This window comes from Lygodium microphyllum, chromosome 10 (genome assembly GCF_053477565.2).
Source record: "Lygodium microphyllum isolate KBCC chromosome 10, Lygodium_microphyllum_v1.1.10, whole genome shotgun sequence".
Classification (NCBI taxonomy): domain Eukaryota; kingdom Viridiplantae; phylum Streptophyta; class Polypodiopsida; order Schizaeales; family Lygodiaceae; genus Lygodium; species Lygodium microphyllum.
The window spans coordinates 4,303,568-4,321,417 of record NC_141144.1 but is presented as its reverse complement, the minus strand read 5'-3'; the positions used below and the strand labels follow the sequence as shown (position 1 = coordinate 4,321,417).

Sequence of the window (17,850 nt, the reverse complement as noted above, 5' to 3'; positions counted from 1 at the left end):
AGCAACCTAGCTTGCCAAGCCCTTGGAATCTTGCCAAGTCGCGAACGATCCAGGATCAAATGCTGGGAGCATTCGGGAAGAAGGAATCACACCTTAACAGTTGGTCGTACAAACGACCTCTGAGATGATCGTGATTGTACACTTAGGTACATTGTTTGAACTTCTTTGCTCAAGGAACTAACTCAAGGAAAAACACTTAATGCTTCAGGTTAAAAGCCTAGAGGGAGAGGCGGGTTCAGTTACCTCCAATTGCTTGCCTGGCCCTATCCAAGGGGGTTGTTAGCCGTGCCGGGTATATGGACTGAACCCGCCATGAGAGGTCTCTCCGTGGGTGTTGCTTGGAGCAGGAGGACGCTTGGGTGCCAGGGGAGGCTCTGGCTAAAAATTCGTTGCCTCCGGATCCCGCACAAGAGGCTGACGTGACTCGAGATGGGACCTCGAGGCCCGTGTACTAGTCTACGGGCGGAACTTGGAGCAGCAATCTTGTTGATTGCTGGGATAGCCTTCGGGCATGATAGTTGATGTACTCTGGGATTATGTTAAATAAAGATCAGATATTTGAAAAAGAAACTTGCTTGATATTTTTTTTGTATCAGTGCCTAAGTTACATGAAGGAACCTGTGTTTAAGTTGACTAATTAAGGAAGCTGCTTTTGCATGTCAAACATAATGTGATAGGTAACTAGATAACTAAGAAACCCGAGGAAAGTGCGATGGACGTGACTTGGTCCGTCCTACGGAAGGGTGGTCTCTGTTAGCTGGGACTTTTCTCAAAAGATGTGATAACGAAACTGTGAAGACCTAGCGTTAGTAGAGTTAGAATCCCGATTTACGCTGTTTTAGGGGAGTGGAATGGGACTATGCCTTATGGGCAGAGAGGTTGAGCTTCGCATCCCTCTCATTTTCCATTCTCCATAAACCAAGTGCAATATAAATCCACTTCGACTCTATTGTTCCTATGCAAAGTAAGCCATCTGGAGCTCGACGCTAGCTACTTCCTAGAGACTTTGTTGATAGGAAAGAAACCCTGACTTCAGGTCTATCCTAAGTGGGAACAGCTAGATACTTCCGCTCGGGGTAGACTCGGGAAGTCCTAGATCACAAACCTTGTGACATTCCTTGCAAGTGCCAAGTGGTGCTTTCTAGACTCTCTTCCCGATGGGCTGCTAAGACATGTCCCACAGGTGGATGAGTGGACACGTTACGCAATGTCACAAAGTGGTGTGAAGCCAAAGCTCTCAAATGAGATGATAGCAATAGCATGGCACTATTTCTATGTGAGAATATTATCACTTGCTTTGGTAGTCTCTTAAACCTGGTTAGTGAGATAGAGACACTCACTTCTTGAACAAGATTATGGAAGAGCTTACATAGCTTTATAAGATCCACCATCACAAGTCTACACCCTATTATCGTAAAGCCAACAATCAAGTCGAAGTTAGGAATCGCATCCTTTGCTGGATCCTGACAAGGACAATTATTGCATATCATTGTGATTGGGACGATTGAATTACATAGGCCCTTTGGGCATACAAAACCTCTTATAAGGATGCTACCAAACAAACATCTTTCGATAGCTTATGTATGGCACAGAAGTCATCGTCCCTAGCAAGTTAGAACTACCCTCTTTGCAAGTGGCTATCATAGAGCACTTGGGAGATATTGTGTCCCTACAGTGCCACCTCCTACGCTTGAAATGTTTGGACAAAATATGACAGATGGTTTTACATTTTATGGAAGCCACATAGGCTCGACAAAAGGCTTACCATGATAGCTTCATCATGCACCAAGAATTCAAGAAAGGTGATCTAGTTCTCGTCTATAATTCGTGCTTTGGAAAGTTTCCAGGGAAGCTCCAACAACATTGTATGGGCCCCTACAAGATACTCATTGTCAACCCTAACGGCTCTGTTGTTAATCCCAACTTGAGATGGAAGAAGCATGTCAGAGAACAAGCAAAGGCGCAATGATGGCCTCTAAAATTAAGTTAAAGGCAAAAGTGCATTTTTAAGTGAAAGGTGCCCCAAAATTTTTGTAAAAGAGCGCCAAGCTTGCTCTTGTGCAAACTGTAAAAGGGTAGACAGGCATAGGCTAAAGAAACAGGCCAAGTAGAAGCGAATGGAAAATAGGGATGTGCCACAATGGCCGATCATGTAAAAAAGGAGATGACCGCCCATGGGATTTTAGGGCATGTATATAAAGTTCAAAAAGTGAATGAAGCTCATTCTTTGGTGTGTAGCAACAAGAGACTCTTTGTAATGAAAGCAATCAACCATGGAATGAAATCTAACTGAAATTGAAAATTAACTAAGCTACAACAAATAATTAACAAATCTATTGCACCAAGACATCCTCATCATGTATTAATGGTTGGAGATTCAGGAATACATGACGGCCATGGCTGAGTGCTTCATAGGCTAGAAAGAAGCTAACTCCAAGAAAATGGTAAAGCCAAGATTATTGAATGATCAAAAGATGTCTTGCCTTTGGCCTCTAGTCCCTTTTATTCTAACCCTCTTCCAAACTTAAGGGCTCTTCACACATGTACACATAGGCTAGGACTAAATTTACAAAGGCTGGAATTAATCCAAGGTGCAAATATTAATGTTGTATTTTTCCTTCATGACAAACCATCCCGTCCTGAAGATGGTTTTGTCCTCAAAACCAAGAAGTAATGGCCTAAATCCAAGTCAAGGATGATAGTAATCATGCCCACTCATCTTCCAAGTGATAAGAAAGCACTGTCCATGAAAAGAAGACCTTTTGCATGCCAAACTGTGAGAAAACTGGCTGCTGTCCAAACAGGGCTGTTGTAGGAGAATGGCGATAACTTTTGAAGTACATGTCGGTTTTAGCATATGAGATGTCATAATGAAGTAGACATCATATAGTACCTTCCCCAATCATAAATCTTGCAAATTGACTGAGATAAGTCAATTTATTTTATGACAGAAATTTTGGACTGTAAGCTACCTTGTCTTTGGAATGCACTTTTCCATATGTAGTAACCATAGGAAAATCATTAAATTTGTAGCACGCATTTATGAGTTACTACCTTGTAGGCAATACTCCAAATAAAGATATCAAGTACCCCCGGGATCAAAAGGAAATCCCTCAAAATAATAGTCATAATCATGGGTACCTGTCCAAGAATCATGCATATCATCTATAACTCCCGGGTCAAATGGGAAACCACCCAAGAACTCATGATTGCCATCATGAATGCCTGGATCATAGGGAAATGATGCATTCAAATCATATGACATATCAGCACCATATTCAAAATCATATACATGAGAATCCAAAGAAACGCCATTAGGTAGTTGTAGTCCTTGATCAACTATGGGCTGATGTAGATCAACCATGGAATCATAAGAATCATGACCAAGGGTGGGTTTATGTATCTCATCAACATGATTATCCCAAGGTAGCTCATCATCATATGGATATGCATTCTCATCCATTTCTGCAACTAACTCTCCTTGTGAACCCTCATCACATATCTTTGCATCCTCATGTTCTTCATTATCGATTAAACTCTCTTCTTCATTTTGATCTTCATCTTCTTCACTATCTGCATTCTGAAATTCCTGCTCTTGGTCTTCTATTTGATCATTCTCTTGTATATCTTCTTCATTGTCATCTTCATCTTGAGTGTTGTCTTCTTCATCAGCTTCTTCATTTTTCTCTATGATGTTAACCTCTTCGGTTTGCATTGTATATATTCTTGCATTAGTATCCATAGACTGACCATAATGAATTCCTGCATTACATGGTTCATGCTGCCCATCGTCAACTAGATGTTGTTGGAAACAAGATACATGATATTCATTCCTATAAGATTGCTCCTGGAAGCATTCAGGACAACTACATTTAACACTGCAATGCTGCCCATAAACATAGGCATCCCCATAGGAATGATCATCAGCATGCTGTCCAAAGTATTTTGGAGTAGGTTCCAAAGATGAAGCATGATCTTCATATGCATACGTCCCTCCAAAATATCCTTGCTGCTGCCCAAATGCATCAAGCTACTGGCCATGAGCATTTGTATGATTACTCTCATGATCAAATCTGCCATAGACAAAACCACCTTGTTGTTGACCAAAACCATTTGGATAAGGATCACCTTGATCATCTTGGCATGAGGTATGGCATCCATTTTGCCCTAAAGAACTTCTAAGACTTTGCCCATTTGAAGAAAAAAAAACATAAGATCCATAGTCACTATATCCATGAACTGAAGCATCATGGGAAACACATCCATAAGCATTAGTGCCATTGTCTCTTTCATGAGATATACCATATGTATAAGCATCATGTTGAACATTTGACACTTCTGCAATGCTCCTATCAATGATGGATACAAGCTCTTTAACTTTCAACTTCATTTCCCTTACATCTCTGACCAAACTGTTCACTGTAACCATGCTGTTGTGATTATCCCTATACACTGTTTTGGCCATATCTTGAAGAATACTGATCCAAATGAGGTGCTTGATGGCTCTGCTCGAAACCCACGATGTCTAGTACTATTTAAAAATCTTGGTTCACATTAAAATATTCCAATACCCCATTCTGGAAATGATTTGTTATGTCTGTCCACAATAGACAGCACCCTGTCTCAAGTACCTAGTTGCATTGTTTTAACCATAACTTGAGAAATTCTGATCGGAATGAGGTGTTTGATAGCTTCACTCGAAGCCCACGATGTCTACCTTCAATTAGGAATCCTGGTTTGCATTATTTTGTACCTACACCCCATTCTGGAAATGATTCTCTAGGTCTGTCCATAGTAAACTGCTAGTGAACTATTGGAACAAAATAGGCTCTAACTTGAGAAATATGTATCCAAATGAGACGTTTAATGGCTCCACTCGAAGCTTATGATGTCTAGTATCATTCCAGTTGTTCCTTTGTCGTTAGAATGATGCTACTAATTTTTGTAGCAACTTTTCCAAATCTGTCCCTGTTTGGACTGCACCCTGTTTTGGCACTGTAATGACCCTATTTTGCCTCGTAATCATTACCTTTCATCTAGGGAAAGTTGTAAGGCACTTAAGATCAGTAAGAACACTGATTAGACATGCACAAACCCTGCAAATACATCCTTGATACATCCAAGAATTTCTCTACAAATAGCCCAACTGATCCTTACTACATACTCTCAACCACTTGATCAAGCAAAACCCATAATTCTTGATGACATTACTGGGAACCTAACTCTTGTTTCTAATTCCAACCCATCCAATCTGATATTCATCTCCAACAGAGATGTTGTTGCAAAGGCTTTGATTAACTTTGTATCGGAAGGATGCTTGTAAATCTCGCCCAATATATCTACTGGTGTATGTGGATGGAAGACCAGTTGACTACTCAGAGCTTGTTGTTGGAGCACTGTTAAGACCTCAAAGTCTGAGGCTCGCCATCATGACATCTGAGAGGTTGTTGCTTCTGCAATCCTGACGTCTATGACTGCATGTGCAGAACAGAAGTTTGCAAGAAGTGCTGCATCTAGAATGCGACCCTCCTGTCATCCATGGAGATATTAAACCAACTAATGTGTTATTAGATCAGAAATTTTCCTATCTCGTTTAGGATTCCATTCTGTGAAATCTTCCATCCTGTAGGATTCAGGATTCCATCCTAATTTGGTCATGTGAAATCTTCATTCCTATAGGATTCAGAATTTCATCTTGATTCCATCATGTGAAATCTTCCTTCCCTCAATGAGCTTCGCAAGGAGTCTCACAAATTGGCACTCTCTACAGTTCGAGCCAGCACTGGTTCACCACACGTCTCCTTGCTAAAGAGAGAAATAGTGAAGCCTCTAACACAGCAGCTCGCAGTGATGAGGTGATCAAATCAGAAGTGCTCGGGAGGTAGAGGAACTTGAAGGGAGTTGTTGGGCTGAGGTGCAAGAGGAGAGTGGAGCCTTCAAATCTGATTTGGACTAGCAGTTTGTCATTGATCTGTGACTGCATATACCTTCAGAGACGCGACATACGCCATAAGCCTTCAAATCTGATTTGAACTAGCAATTTGTTACTGATCTGTGACTGCATATACCTTCAGTCCATCATCCACAAGAATAGGAGAAGTGATGGTGGCCATTAACACAGAGCTTGTCCTCTTCAATGCAGACTGAGCCTATAACCCTTATTTAATGCAAAATAGAGGAGTTCAAGTTGGGGCAGCCTTGTGCTTGGCAGGAATGACAGACAATTTCAGGGATTACGATCTGCAAATTCGAGTCCTGGTGGCACGGATGATGATCTTTGTGCTCATGCACACGGCTCTCTATACCTTGGCAAGGTCACCTCCAGGCACGACAGTGGGAGGCTGATAGTTGATGCCGCACTTGAACCCGGTAGGGCACCAGTCCACAAACTGAATGGTCCTCTTGGCCTTGATAGTGGCCACAGCTGCATTTACATCCCTGGGCACAACATCGCCTCTATGAGACAGCAGGCCATATACTTTCCATGCCTCGGGTCACACTTGGCCATCATAGACGCGGGCTCAAACGCACTGTTGGTGATCTTCACAACAAAGAGCTGCTCATGATAGGCTTCCTCAGCCGAAATGACGGGCACATAAGACGAAAGCATGAAATGAATTCTTGGATAAGGAACCAAGTTCGTCTGAAACTCGGTAACGTCTACGTTCAAGGCACCGTCAAAGCGAAGCGAGGCCGTAAGGAAGGAAATAACCTGAGATACGAGTCGATTCAAATTAGTGTAGATAGGACGCTCAATGTCCAAGGAGCGTCTGCAATGTCGTATATGGCTTCATTGTCAAGCAGCACAGACACATCAGTATGCTCGAGAAGAGAGTGAGTGGACAAGACGCTGTTGCAGGGCTCCACAACGGAAGTAGACACTTGAGGGGAAAGGTACACAGTAAACCTTAGCTTTGATTTCTTGCCGTAGTCTACAGACAAGCGTTCCAGGAGCAAGGAGCCAAGGCCGGAATCAATAGCAATGCATCAAGAGGATCATCACCCTGAATTTCTCCCACAGTATAGGAGTATGTTCAGATGGTGCAAACAACGTGAGTGCATACTCACGTCCTGGAAATCAGCAATGGTGCCAAGTAGCTACATAAGCTACTCCTCTTGAAGCTCTTGAGGCAGGGAAAGAGGTCATCCAACCCATTCTCATGATAGAAGTGAGAAGAAGAAGATCTGATGTGGTCTTGGCCATGGATTCTTGTGGAAAGCTTGAAGAAATGAGGAAAGGGAAGAAGAAACCCTTTCTTCTCAAAAGTAACCACGGTTAAAATGTCCTGCAACCATTTGTTTGTACACTTACCCCAAATTTTGGCTCAATCTTGATCACGTCCTGCTATTTTGGATGGAGCCTTCCATTTCTTCCCTTGGTAATGCCAAGAATCACCATCTTCATCCTTGTTTGTAGCAGACCTTCACATATAACTCCGGTTTGAAATCTTCATGTCCTGTAAAGTCCTGTCACTCAAATTCCTAACTATGGTTTGCTCTCTCTAGCCTAGGAAACTGAATCTAGTACTTGAAAATGACTTCTGCAAGGATCTAAGCTACTGCTCTGATACCAATGTAATGAAAGCAATCAACCATGGAATGAAATCTAGCTGAAATTGAAAATTAACTAAGCTACAACAAAGAATTAACAAATCTATTGCACCAAGACATCCTCATCATGTATTAATGGTTGGAGATTCAGGAATACATGACGGCCATGGCTGAGTGCTTCATAGGCTAGAAAGAAGCTAACTCCAAGAAAATGGTAAAGCCAAGATTATTGAATGATCAAAAGATGTCTTGCCTTTGGCCTCTAGTCCCTTTTATTCTAACCCTCTTCCAAACTTAAGGGCTCTTCACACATGTACACATAGGCTAGGACTAAATTTACAAAGGCTGGAATTAATCCAAGGTGCAAATATTAATGTTGTATTTTTCCTTCATGACACTCTTCTTTTTCTCTTCTTCTCTCCTCTTGTTTGCTTGTGTATGCTTGAGAGAGGGAGTGTGAGAGTGTAAGGGAGTGAGTATGTGAGGGTGAGGGATCAAGGAGGTAAAGCTCTCCACCATCTTCTCTCTTATTCTTCTCTTCTCTTCTCTTCTCTTCTCTTGTCTCGTACATGGCTATGGAGGATGGAGCTTAGAGGTGGAGGATTGAGGCTGCTTGAGCTTGCATCAAGAATCATGGAGTTACCAGTGTGCTTGATGGAGGAGACAACTCATTTGGGCATCAAGGTAAGCTTACTACACCTCAGTAGGATCAAAGGCGCGTCGGCTAGGTGAGTGATAGCCATAGGTGCTCACTTGAAATGCTTGAATGAATAAGCGGTCCATGGGTCTTGGCAGTTGAGCGTGAGCTCCCTACATTTTGGTTATGTTATCGAAACCAATGGATTCAAGCTTGAGCGCTTGCATGCTTCAAATCAAGCAATAAAGTAAGGGTTTCATCCCCGAGCTAGAGCTTGAGATAGGTAGGAAGTTTTGGGTTTTTTAATCTTCACAACAAGTAAGAATTTTGGTTATTTTGATGGTTTGATGATTAGGAGAGTAGGAGAAATCAATTCAATGCTTTTCTTTCCTTATTGCATTTAGAGTAGGTTATGACTAAGAAATCAGATTGGAAAACCGTAGGGTTTGCTGCAGTAAAATAGGCTCGAATAGGGCACAAATCAAGTGAGGAATTAGGAGTGGCAAGACCTTTGTTGGGAAGGGGGTTTAAGAGCCAAGAGGACAAGGGAGAGCTCATTTAAAACCATGGTTGTGTGAGAGAGAGAGAGAGAGAGAGAGAGAGAGAGAGAGAGAGAGAGAGAGAGAGAGAGAGAGAGAGAGAGAGAGAGAGAGAGAGAGAGAGAGAGAGAGAGAGAGAGAGAGAGAGAGAGAGAGCTCCATTGTATGGATTCACTTCAATCTTGCTCACTGAAAGTTTGTTACCACTACATGTATACCCACACCTTCTCCTTCATGCATAGATAGGATCTAGAAGTGCTTGACAAATGTGAAGCTCTAAATCACTCAGTGTGATGAATTTTACGTCATTCCAGCAAAAAATACGCCACATTGGGTCCGTTTGAGTGGCTCGAGATCATGGGCTGAGTCCCAAAATCGGCCCTTGGCCACTCCTCTTCAGTCATTTGGCATGGCTGAGTCATCCTGGCACATTCGGACCCGTAGCCACTTAGTCCACCTAGACTCGTCTAAGTCGTACACTTGACCAGACTAGGTACTCGGCCCTTCTAATTCGGCCTTGGATTGTGTGAGTCCCTAGTCCTGTCTGACCACTCGGCTCTCAAACTCGGACACCACACCCCCTTCGCCGTTCGGCCCAATCCTCTTGTCCTCAGTCATTCGACTCGTCTGAGTCGTACACTCAATTCCTGCAATTTGAACCTATTGGGCCGAATCTAATTTTTTCCAAAAATTTTAAGTTCTGCACCAAGAGATCCACCTAGACACCAGCTGTACGAACCTTCGAAGATCATACAAACACTTAAAACACCTTTTTGGTGCAAGGAATAGAAGAATTGGTGAGACGAAGATGTGAAGGTGATGCTAGTCGACTATTTAGCGACCCATATCGTTAGCGGCATCAAGCGGAGTCGTAGACCCCAAATGAACCTTGACTAAGCAAGCGGAGTCGTAGACCCCAAATGAACCTTGACTAAGCAGGAGAGGCGTTGTGAAAAACCCTATACGTTGGCGAGGATGGCCAAAAAATGAACATACAAGCCTAAAACAAGAGTGCAAGAGCCGCTTAGACGCTTTGTTTTCTCACTCACCCTGATTTCCAGCAGTTGAAACACACTTAAGAAAAGCTAAAAGCCTGATTGCACACAGTGCACAGAAAAGAGTATGCACACACACACACAGAGTGAGGGTAAGTTAAGGACTGTTTGTAATTAATAAGGAACTCACTCAGACATAAAAACTTGAAGGAACCCACCAGTAAGAGAAGATTCCAAGACATAGACGAGTGATCGAATACCCAAAGGTAGGACTAAGCAAAGAACATGACTAAAAAGCCTAACGCAGCAAGGACCGACATTATCGATGAAGTGGATCTACCTAATGCAGCAAGGACTAAAAAGCCTAACGCAGCAAGGACCGACACTATCGATGAAGTGGATCTACCTGACTTCATTAACCTGATCGACAACTTGGCAGAACAAGAAATCTTAAACATGGAAGAGGGCAGCTCAGGCCATAGGAGCAATGAAGAACTTGACCTAGGAGACATTCTTGAGGCGATCCAACAGTTAATGAGCAAATATGACACTCAAACCTGATTAAAACACCGTGGCAGACCTGGGAGGACATCATAGCACATCTTGAGGAGGAGAGAAAGCTAGCACGCAAATCTCTACAACAACTAGGATCAACAGTCTAGGAGCTTATGCTAGAGCATGGAAATGTGAGAGATCCAGAGAGTGTTGGTCGCCCTAGCAGGTAGAAATTGGATGGAGAGCGAGAGAGCACTAGAAGGAGACCTCATGCACTGAGAAAGCTTCTAACAAAGTAGTTGCTAGATAACACGGCAACTGAGCAGAGCGCTATAGCATTAGCAACATCTCTACTGGCAGGGTTAGGAGTCAGCTAAGGCTCTAAGAGCTAATAAAAAATTCACGTGATAGCAAAGCAGAGGCCAACGGCCTCACTGATCCCACTCATCAATGCTCACAAGTTTTTGGTCTATGCTTAGGTGATAACGGCCAAACCTAGTATACGAGTCTGGATGCTGCAGAATGAGCCAATTTCAATGGCCTAAAAAATCTCTTCATTAAGAGATTCTCTAAACTAGGATACTCCGATAACTTGCTAGTGCGACTCATGAATGTCAAGTAGAGAGAGAAAGAGGACATCCGAGATTACGTGTGTGAGGAGCCTCTTCAAGAGAATCCCTACGGACAAGAGACCAACTGAAAGAGTGGTGTCCACAGTATTCATTAACAAAATACGAAGTGAAGAGCTCTATAAAGCCTTGGCAGGCAGCGAGACGCGCTAGCAAGGTCTTTGAGCAAGCTATTGGAGTGGATGACCAACTCAAGAAGAGAAGCTCCAGGAGCTCTAATCGAGAAGAGTCTAGTGCTAGGAATTCCAAGAGAGCTTCAACACCAACCGAGAGATTAGGCTCAAGTGCTCAGGATAAAGCAAAGGGAATTCCAGTGTGCCCACATGTCCAATGCATGTATTGTGGCAAAAACCACATGCCAACCAAGTGTCAGGACCCTAGGTCACAACCTTGTTCTAGCTGAGATAGGTTTGGCCATGACATCATGCATTGTTGATTACCTTGGAGACTCCCATACTCACAGCCTTACGATCAACCCTACCTTGTGAATAGGCCGTCGAACTTCTTTGGAAGGGGAGCCCCATTGGCCCTCCCAGTACCTAATGACACTAAGCCGACCATCCCTAGTATGGAGATAAATCCTACGGGTATCCCTAGACCACTTGGACCACCTATGTAACCCATCCATCGATGACACTCCAGTCCACTATATGGAGTAGCCGAATAGCAATGAGTCTTATGTACACCCTTACGTATCGTACGACGAAGAAGGCAATGCAGTCCTTATGGACTATTGATCAGTGCCGGTGATGGCATTAGGTAGAGGGAGAGGCAAAGGCCTAGGAGGGCAGACACAAGAGCCAATTGTGTGTTCACCCAGGACATGCTTCTTCACATTGCCTCCAGAGGGAGCAAGCAAATAGAGACAAGGTTGACTTAAGATGCTTTTAATGTGGAATCACTCATCTCTTTATCGATTTTCCCAGACAGAAGCCATCCTCTAGCTCGGCAAATGAGCCATCGGTTCCATTGGTGTTGTTTGGTGTTGAGACACTCATCTCTTTGTCGATTGCCGTAGATGGAAGCCATCCTCTAATTTGGCAAACGAGCCATCGATTCCATTGGGGTTTTTCAGTGTCGAGACACTCGATGGGGAGTCCATGCCTATCCCATTGCATGTCATGACCCATGCACAGACTAAGTACGCCGGCATATCATTGCCAGGGCCTAGCAACCTCAATGCGACCTCAATCGGAAAGAAAAGTCAAGGACGGAGGAAGAAAAGGCTAGGCGCTAAGGTCACACTCAAATTGAAAGTGCCATGACATTGCCTGTTTGAAAGAAAGTCACTGATGTTATAGAGGCAGAAACCTCGACTCCAAAGACAGCTGAAAAGGAAGTCCTAAGGTTGGGGAGTACCCCAACCCAAAGCACCAACTTGAAGCCATCAAGAAGGTGAAGGAGTGGGTGAGAGAAGCCTAAGAGCACCTAAAAGACGTTGAGCCCATACTAGAAGAAGAGATCGATGATCTCTCAAGCATCAGCATACCAGCCCTACCCCACGACTAAAATCAAGGGATGCAACCACACCACAAGCAATACCGCTTAGACAAAGTCCAAATGTGATGGGTTGTAATGAAGGAGGTAGGAGAGAGAGAAGGAGAGGAGAGAGAGAAGGTGTAGAAGAGAGAGAAAGACTGTAGGAAGAGAGAGAAAGAGAGTGACGAGGAGAGAGAAAGACTAAAAAAGAGAGAGAAAGACAAAAAGAGAGAGAAAGAAGCCATGAGAGCTTGGAGAAGGAGATGAAGATGAAAGGAAACTTGTATTATAATCTGATGATGAAAAATCAAGTCCCTAACACCTTATATACTAGCCAGTGTAGCTAGTATTTCCCCATTATTAAATCCCCCTCTCTTACATTCCATCCCCACCCGAAGGTTTTTGCCCTCAAAAATAATTTGGGCACTTATGCTAACTGGGTAGGAGCAGATCAGAGTACTACTCTGCTGCATTATTACAGGGGTATACAAATAAATGAAGAGATATTATTGCATATGTCGGGTCATTGGGGTATGTACATTACATGGGTCTTATTAGGGAATTATAAAAATGAATTTTGACCCAAGTATCTTGAGTGAATGTGAGTTGCAGATAGTGGACAGTAAGTTGTTTACTACAGGACCATGCTGTAGTAAATATGCCATAACTTTCTGTAGGAGAATCCGATCGGGGTGGGCCATATATCAAAATAGAGAGGACTACTTTCAGCCCATGTATGGTGTCTGTTGTTGTCCATAGTGCAGGGTAAAATCTGCTTTGAAAGAAAGAGCTGTCTACAATCATTCTGAGAGAAAACAGGGCCATAGTTAGCTAGATTTCAGCCAAATCTGCTTCTAATAGATATGGGAACTCTTCCAAACTGAAGCTGGCCTCCAAGAAGCTTCCTCAAGTGGTAAACCTTGCCACTTAATCAAGTATTCCATGATGGAGCGAGAGCGAAGCTTCTTTTCCCTTTGTCCAATGATTTGCTCGAGTATGTATTGAATTATGCCTTCTTTATTTATCGGTGATAACTCCTCAACATAATCCACTGATGATCCAATGAAGGGCTTCAATTGTCTCACATGGAAGACATTATGAATTTTCATGGATGGTGGTAGTGCTAACTGATATGCCGTCTCCCATTCTTTTGATAATCCGATATGGCCCATAGAACCTGTGTGCCAACTTATTGCTGGATCCATCCTTAAGGGTGGCATATCTGGACTTGGGCACCTTCAAAAGCACCAAATCCCCTTCTTGGAATTCAACATCCCTTCTTTTGTCATTAGCATAAAGCTTCATTTGATCCTGAGCTTTCTTCAAGTTGACTTTGCACTCTTGAAGTAAGGCCTGCATTTTATCCAATTCCTCCTTGCTTTGTGGGTTTATTTTATCATTGAAGATAACCGTGGGGAGGGGCACCTTATAGCCATACAATAACTCGAATGGTGAAAATCCAATGCTAGAGTGTATAGAGTTATTATAGGCAAACTCAACCAGATGCAACCACGAGTCCCAAGTATTTTGCACATCATAACAGAAATGCCTCAAGTAAGTTTCTAGCCACTTGTTAACCCTCTCTGTTTGGCCATCAGTCTGTGGATGGTAAGCAATGGAAGGGGCTAACTGAGTGCCCATAGAGCTGAAAACTGCCTGCCAAAAATTGCTCATGAATTTAGCATCCTGGTCATGCACAATCACCTGTGGTAAGCCATGTAATTTGAAAACATGTTCCATGAATTGGCTAGCTATTTGAGAAGCATTATATTGAATCTTTGTAGGAATGAAATGGGCTGCCTTGGTGAGTCTATCCACAACTACATAGATGTTGTTCCACCCCTTCTTGGTCACCAGTAGGCCAGTTATGAAGTCCATAGTGATATGTGTCCATTTGCCTTTGAGCATAGGCAATAGTTGTAGTAAACCAGCTGGTTTTAAGGCATTGTCTTTGTTTTGTTGGCATGGCACGCAGCTCAAAACAAAATCTTTTACATCCTTCCATAGGCCCTTCCAATGGAAGCTTTTAGCAATTTTATCATAAGTTTTAAAAATGCCCAAGTGACCAGCTGTAGGTGAAGAATGCATCTCTTGCATGATCTTTTGCTTGAATGGGGAAGTGTATGGGATGGAAATCCTGCCCTGAAACCATAAGAGACTGTTCTTGAGCTGATATGGAGAGTTTTCTTCTACATGCCCTTGCTATAATTTCTGGAAAATGTGGTTGAAATCAGCATCTAGCAAATAGGCCTCCTGAAGCTCTTCTATCCAATCACTATGAAGTTCCATAATGGCTGAAACTTTACAAGCCCACATTCTTGATAAGGAATCAGCAACTACATTGTCTTTTCCCCGTGTATGTGTAATGTCAAAGTCATAGTCATAGTTCTGCAATGTAGCTACCCATCTGCGTTGTTTGGGGGTAAGATTAGACTGAGAGAGGAAGTATTTGAGGACCCTATGGTCGCTCTTGACCCTAAATCTGCTGCCATACAAGTAGTGGTGCCATTTCTTAATGGCATGAAGGATGGCCAGCATTTCTTGGTCATATACATTCATGATCATCTCATTTTCAGCAAGTTTGCGGCTCTCAAATGCTATAACCCCATGCTCTTGTAACAATATAGCCCCTATGCCTCTGCCCACTGGCATCACACTGAATGGTGAATTCTTTCGAAAAATCTGGGTAAACTAAGATGGGCGCCGAGGTAAGCAATTCTTTGAGCTGATTAAAGCTCTTATCAGCTATGGCATCCCAGAAAAATGCCTCTTTCTTAAGCCTATCCGTCAGGGGAGCTGCAATAGTGGCATAATGCCTAATGAATCTGCGATAGAATGATGAGAGACCAAGAAATCCTCTAAGTGAAGTGGTATTTGCAGGTGTGGGCCAGTCTTTTATACACTTCACTTTCTTAGGATCAGCCCTAATTCCATCTTCACTAATGATGTGCCCCCAGTATTCCACCTCCGTCTGCATGAAAGAACATTTTGTTTCCTTGGCAAAGAGCCTGTGCTGCCTCAATACATCAAACACCCGCCTCATGTGCCAAAGGTGATCCTTCAGTGATCTACTATAGATGAGGATGTCATCAAAGAAGACCAACACAAATCTGAAAAGAAAGGGTTGAAGCATTTTGTTCATTAAGCTATGAAAGGTGGCTCGTGCATTAGTTAACCCAAAAGGCATGGCTAAGAAATGATAAAGCCCCCTATCAGTCCGAAATGCTATTTGACCTCATCCCCTGCCCTCATGCGGATCTAGTGATAGCCTGACCTCGAATCTATCTTCGTAAAGTACTTAGCCCCCTTGAGCTAATCCAGCAAGTCATCTATGTGTGGAATAGGGTACATGTTCTTCACGGTGATCTTATTAAGATCCCTGTAGTCTATGCACATCCTAAAAGATCCATCCCTCTTTTTTACCAATAGCACAGGGGAAGCATACGGTGAAGAACTGGGCTCAATGAATCCCATGTCTAGTAATTCTTTGACTTGTCTGGCAACTTCTTCTCTTCTGCACCTAGACAATCTGTAAGGTGGCTTGTTCACAGGCTTTGACTGAGGCTCCAGATCTATGGGATGATCAACCGCCCTATTAGGGGATAGTGCTGGAGGTACTTGGAAGAGGTCCTTATACACTGTAATACAAAGATTTGGGACCGTTTCTTGAACTCTTTCTTGAGTTGTTTGTGCTGGTAATGAGCTGAAATTTGCTATCATTTTGAATTCCCTGCAAGTGAATGAGCTGTCCCGCACTGACAAACTCCATATACAGCAAGGAAAATTCCATGGTTATAGTGCCCAAAGTTTTCAGCCAATCACAACCCAAGACAACGTCTATAGGCCCCATTTCTAATGCAATTAAATCCAATTGCTGTCCAAAATTTTTAGCAAGCTGAATATGAACAGCAGGGCATACTTGTGTGCTAATTTCTTCATCCCCATTGGCAACTTGCACCTTCAATGGCTGCTATAAATCAATGGAAAAACACTTCAGCATGTCCATGACTGGAGTATAAACACATCCTTCCCATGAATTTGGCCCTTAATACGCAATGTATTAGGGCTTCGGGATCCTGTCCAAGCATCCATTCATATGGTATAAGCAGTGGCAGCATGTGTTTCAGCATGTGGTTCGATCTTTCTACCCATACCCCGTGATAAATGGCCACCGGGGTCAAAAGGAAAAGAGTCAACAGGGTCAAAGAACTCTTCTTGAGAAAACTCTTCATCAACATCATTTGTTTCAGCAGTCATCATAAAAGCATGTGTATCTTCAGGGTCCTCCTCTGAGTCCTCAAATACCAACATGCTGTGAACCCATGCCTTAGCATTTCTAAAAGCACATTTTAAGGCATGATCAGTTGTATACTTCTTGCCACACTTAAAACAAAGCCCCTTTTCCTTTCTTTCTTTATACAAATCCATGGGAATGGACCTTGGACTACCAAAGGCTGAAGCATTTTTATTTATGTTGTCCCCTTGCCTATTATCCATTCTTGGGTTGTTTGCTGTCCTTAAATTGCCTTGTGGTCTTGAGGCATTAAAAGTGGGGTATATGGGGATTTTTGGAGTGTTGAATGACATGTTACCACCACCATAACTGGCCCCAAACTGCCCTGGCCTTACATCACCTCTTTGCTGTTTAGAATATGACTGCATGTGTCCTCTTTGTTGCCCAAACTCTGGCTGAGATGCCCCTCTTTGCTATCCATACTGAAATGAAGCATCCCGATGATACTTGCGAGAGTACCTTTCATCCAATGCAATAGCTTTGAACAAATCCGATGGGTTTTGAGCTGAAACATCAACCGAGAGTTGGGGATCCAGCCCATACACATACTTGTGTAACTTGGGATCATCACTAATTGACTCAACATACATGGTAAGGTTGAGGAACTGATCTGTATATTCTCTAACAACAAGACCACGCTGTTCAAGGCCGTACCATCAGCGGGCAAGCTTTTCTTTCTCCACTGGTGAGACAAATACTTGCACCATGAGTGCCTTGAATGCTTCCCATGAGTTTACTTGCTGATTTTCTCTTTTAATGTACCTCCACCATGTATGTGCAAATCCTTCCAAGTGGATCGTTGCAAAATAGATCTTTTGGTCATCATTACGGGGTAGGATGTCAAAATAATCCTCAAGCTTGGAGAGCGCTGGGGATGACGATTGGCCATTGAATTTTGAGAATACAATCTTGTCTCTTAGCTCTCTTTCATGATTAGGTGGTTGTCCCACATATCCAAACTGAGGCTGATCCATGCTACCCAAAAATGAACCATTGTTAGAGAAATTTCTACCAAAAGATGGCTGAGCTCGCATAGATGGCATGGGCCCTTGTGATGACTGAAAATTTTCCCTCATTGTATTGTTCATGGGCTCCTCCTGTCTATGTGAAAGCTCTCCCTGTTCAAAAGTGCTGTTAGGGATGCCCGTTCTCCCCAAAGTGCCTTGAGAGCTCATATTTGCTACATTCAATGGTGGGGCCGTCACTCGTTCAGCATGCATACCCGATCTTT

At 43.0% G+C, this 17,850-nt stretch overlaps 1 pseudogene; it reads right to left on the bottom strand.

The window, feature by feature from the left end:
* Nucleotides 1-6,233: 6,233 nt before the first annotated feature.
* Nucleotides 6,234-6,984, bottom strand: LOC148029658 (tubulin alpha-1 chain pseudogene; annotated as a pseudogene).
* Nucleotides 6,985-17,850: the final 10,866 nt, after the last annotated feature.